The sequence below is a fragment of the Lepisosteus oculatus genome, chromosome 14 (assembly GCF_040954835.1).
Source record: "Lepisosteus oculatus isolate fLepOcu1 chromosome 14, fLepOcu1.hap2, whole genome shotgun sequence".
In the NCBI taxonomy this organism is placed as follows: Eukaryota; Metazoa; Chordata; class Actinopteri; order Semionotiformes; family Lepisosteidae; genus Lepisosteus; species Lepisosteus oculatus.
This window is the reverse complement of record NC_090709.1, coordinates 21127218-21132374: the sequence shown is the minus strand read 5'-3', so window position 1 is coordinate 21132374 and position 5157 is coordinate 21127218.

Genomic DNA, 5157 nt, shown 5'->3' with positions numbered 1-5157 from the left:
AAGTATTGAATATTCATATCTAATTTTTTAAAGGTATTTAGAAATGAGTTATTTCAAGATGAAAAAGAAAACATACACGAAACGTGGTTTCATTATGACCAGAATCGGTCTTGAGATATTTTTAACTTGATTTACAGTATTTGAGAGGTATGTCTTAACACCGATACTACAGTGCTTAAGTACTGCTCACGTATATGTTTCTAGGTTTATATTATGCAATTCATACGGTCAAATTACTTTTGAGCAACTAATAAGAAGCGCGAAACGGTATGCGTTTTAGTTATGTTTTGTGCTGGGACCCGTGGATTGATTAGAGATATCAAGTACATACAAGTCATTTTTTAAATGTTGTAGTTCGTCTTGAAAAAATGTTATGAGTACATCATCTATCAACAATTACACAGGTTCTGTTTCCATATTGCGGATTTTGGTTACGTAATATTATTTTCTAGATTTCACGGTGTGAATATATGATTTGGGCAAACAGAGCCGCAAAGAAGTACATTATTGGTTGTTGTTTTTTTTTGCAGTTTTATCTAGAACAAGCGATGCTTAAACCTTTGTCTGATTCTTGTGAAACTATCCACACGACAGTTACAGTACCTAGGAGTTGACTTCAGTGATGTCACTGATGGGATGTTTCTAAAAATCCATCCTCTGTAAAACGTCTTCTCTAGTTGTCCTGCATATGTATTCGCTAATGAAGCTGTGTGTTCTGAGCCTGGATCTCTACATTTCTGTATGAACCAGCTTAGAGGGCTAAAGACAGCTTGTGTTTAAATTGAGTGTAAGGCAATTTATGCTTCTAAAGTCATGGTCAGCATTTATTTTTGTACTGTGCTGTAAACTTGTTCTGTGCCAAGTCACATTATTTTATAGCGTTTTTCTAGCGTTATCAAATCCGGTGGCGCTGTGTGTTAGTTTACTGACTCCCATGTCACATGGTCTGTGATTGAAACCTGTAAAACCGGTTTAATTCGTCACAGCCAGCACTCTTCAGGTGTGAGGGTCTTCTGCTCAGAATGAAATGCTAAAATGTTTGTGTATATTCTAATGGTAGTGGGGGCAGGGTGTGTGGGAACAGGTTTGGTTGAAATTGCATTGGAGATCTATGTTCTTCACACCTGAAGCATTTTCTTCGCAGTTTAACCGATCTTGTTACAGCATGTTACAGTTTACTATTATTAACCATATTAATTTTAAGTGCTTAATGTAAAATCTTGTAAAAATATATTTTCATTGTTCAAATATACATTAAATCTGACTATCATATAATAAGTTAAATACAAAACTAAAGAAAAAATAGGGTTAAATATAATTCAAAATATTTTGCTAACAATGTTAACTGTTTATGAATAATAAAATGTATTAACTAAGGAGTAGGATGGCACAGTTGTTAGTATGTTTTTTGTTTTGTTTCTTTTTCATAAATACAACAGTAGTACCTGATGTCTCAGTGGCTTTCAAAATTAAATTATGCATGCAAACCTGTGAACTAGAAAGATAACTAAGATATCCATCCATTATATTCCATAATATCCATGAAATATATGGCGCTGAAATATGTGTGACGCAGTGGTGGCCTGACACGGTGAGGTGCGCTGGCAGCTGTGTGGTGTGACGCAGTGGTGGCCTGGCACGGTGAAGTGCGCTGGCAGCTGTGTGGTGTGACGCAGTGGTGGCCTGGCACGGTGAGGTGCCCTGGCAGCTGTATGATGCAGTGGTGGCCTGGCACGGTGAAGTGCGCTGGCAGCTGTGTGATGCAGTGGTGGTCGGGTATGTAGAGGTGCACTGGCAGCTGTGTGTTGTGACGCAGTGGTGGCCTGGCACGGTGAGGTGCGCTGGCAGCTGTGTGATGCAGTGGTGGTCGGGTATGTAGAGGTGCACTGGCAGCTGTGTGTTGTGACGCAGTGGTGGCCTGGCACGGTGAGGTGCGCTGGCAGCTGTGTGATTCAGTGGTGGCCTGGCATGGTGAGGTGCGCTGACAGCTGTGTGGTGTGGCGCAGTTGTGGCCTGGCACGGTGAGGTGCGCTGGCAGCTGTGTGATTCAGTGGTGGTCGGGTATGTAGAGGTGCTCTGACAGCTGTGTGGTGTGACGCAGTGGTGACCTGACACGGTGAGGTGCCCTGGCAGCTGTATGATGCAGTGGTGGCCTGGCATGGTGAGGTGCGCTTGCAGCTATGTGACGCAGTGGTGGCCTGGCACGGTGAGGTGCGCTGGCAGGTGGGTGATGCAGTGGTGGCCTGGCACCGTGAGGTGCGCTGGCAGCTGTGTGGTGTGACGCAGTGGTGGCCTGGCACGGTGAAGTGCGCTGGCAGCTGTGTGATGTGACGCAGTGGTGGCCTGGCACGGTGAGGTGCGCAGTTCATTAACCCTTGTATGTGCTGTCCGCGCCCAAAATGCAATTTAAAAAAAGTCAAAAACCGTGCTCAAATGCAATTTTCAAAGTGCAATGAAATACAATATTGTTGTTGCTGCTGTTCTGGTTGTTTTTATCCCGTAAAGCGTTTTGAGAAGCCACCTTTAAAGGCGATATATGTTGTAGAACCGCTGATTCTTATGGAATGTGTTCCGCAGGAGATTCAAATTTTTATTTATTTTTTAATCGGGGGGTTGTAAGGGGGGGTTGTACTTGCAGTGCATCGGCATAGACGGGAAAGCAAGAGCCGACTGCTACGCCGCCCTCTTGTTTCGAAATCTTGTGACTTTTGAAATTTACTGGGGGTGGACCACGTCTGTAAATTTCGATGGGTCCAGAGGCAAAAGTGCCTTGCCTTGCAATCTCCAGGAAACCATTAGTACGATGGTGAATCGGAGATTCTCAACCCTTGCTGCGTACGACTGGAAAATAATTCGTGATCGGATCAACGAAATGCTTCGTAGGAGGAGGCGGTCTTTTCCTCTTGTCTAACAGTCTGTCCACAAACAAAACATTCCTGTTAGACAAGAGGAATTGAAAAAAAACAATTTTGTCAATGAAAACCGGTGTGTGTGTCTCTCCCTGCTGGATGTCCCTCTCACAAACTGCTGAATGAATAAAATAATTTTATTGAAAACGAGTTTGTGATTGTCTGGTCTTTAAATTCTTGAGATACGCGATTCCATATTATATTCCCTTTTAATCAAATTCTAAAAGTATGCTTGTTGACTCCGGTATCGCGTTAGTTAAAGACTTCGATGCTTAAAATGTTTAGGGAAAAATGGAATACTGGTGTGTATGTTTTCTTTAAAGTACCGAGACCAGCCATATACTGTATGTTTAAGTTCCAAAATTAATATCGTTTATGGACTTCACACGCGTTGCAGTATGCTCAGGCACTAAGTAAAAGGAGATGCATCATATTGCTTGACTAATTTTAAAAACTAAGTTATAAATGCAGACGCTCCCTCGGAGCGCTGCTCTGGTGCGGCCTGTCTGCCGTAAGCGTTACAATATACATACCCAACACTGCTTGTACCCATCTGTCATGCAAATAAAACACCTTGAATTGAATTGAATTGAGGGGAGAAGGGGGGAATACTAAAGCCAATACTGGCTCAATGGGCTTTGACGTGCTAATGCTTTGGTTTAACAGTCCGGGTGTGGCAGGCTTCCAATGTCAACTCGACTCGATTGGAAGACAATGAACGTATTTTAGCCCTAAATGAATTAATAGCAAACATGTAATAGGTTTATTCCATGCTGAAAAAAAGAAGAAAGAGAACACAACGTTTCGGCCGTGGAGCCTTCTTCAGGTGTGAGAGAGACAGGGCAGTAGGCAAAGGTAAAGTAGCGGGAGAACAAAGGTTGAGAGGGAGGAGGAGTGAGAGGCGGGAGCAGGGGACAGAAAGAGAGGCCAATCAAGAGGTGTGAAGTCAGAATGGGTGCAGAGAGGTGTGAAATGAAACTTCCAATGAATGAAGAAAATTTAAAAGAACAGTAATCTGTCGTTAAGGGAAGGGAGAATGTGTGATCCTAGCTGCAGAATAATTTTAGTTTCGGTGGTCTTTCTGATGTATGAGTTCGGAAAACCGTCTTTGAGAACACAGACGGAGAGATTAGAGTGGTCGTGGCCGTCAGAGGTGAAATGAGAAACAATGGGCTTGGAGAGATCTTTAATCTTCACAGCCCTGACGTGTTCTCTGAAGCGGTCTCCGAGTCTCCTTCCTGTTTCCCCAATGTAGATGGCTGGGCATTTACTGCAAGAGATACAGTAAATAAGGTTGCTGGAGGTACAAGATGCTGTCTGGGTGATCCGGAATTGTCCTGAGGGGCCTTGAATGAGTGTGGTGGTGGCTGTGTACTTGCAGGTGATACAGCGAGCTCTTTTGCAAGGGAAAGTGCCTGGTGTGGATGGTTGCTGAGGGCGGTCAAGGGAGCTGTGGACAAGGAGGTTACGCAGATTAGGTGGTCGGCGATATGAGATGATAGGGCGATCAGAAAAGAGGGCCCCAATGGAGGGATCATCCTGTAGGATGGAAAAGTTCTGGTTAATGGTCCTGGGGATAGGAAGTGTGTTAGGGTGGTAAGGAAGCACCAAAGGAATGCGGTTGTTACGGCGGGAGTTCCTGATCGGGTTGATGGTCCGGGGGGTGTTTTTGGCTCGGGCAAGGGCCCTGTCAATCACACTGCTGGGGTATCCTCTGTTGATAAAAAATGAGTACATTTCGAGGGCTTGGTTTTCGAAGTCAATGTCGTCGCTGCATAATCGTCGTAACCTAAGGAACTGTGAAAAAGGAAGAGAGTTTTTAGTGTGGTTGGGGTGCAATGAGCTGTACAGGAGGTAGCTGTGTGAATCCGTGGGTTTGTAATAAACTGAAGTGGACAGTCGGGGGTAGTTGATAGACAAGTGGATGTCTAGAAACGGAAGAGTGGTGGAAGAAATGTTAACCATATATTTGAGGGACGGGTGGAAGTTGGTGAAATGGTGCAGGAAGAATTCAAGCTGATCGTTGGAGCATGTGGCGGCACCGACGCAGTCATCAATATATCGTTTGTAGAGGTCAGGGACATAGCCAGTGTAGGAAGCGAAGAAGCGTTCTTCTACCCAGCCGACAAAAATGTTGGCATAGCTGGGTCCCATTCTGGTGCCCATGGCAACTCCACTGACCTGTTGGTAAAAAAGATTATTGAAAGAGAATGTGTTCAGTGTGAGGACCAATTCTGCAAGGCGTACC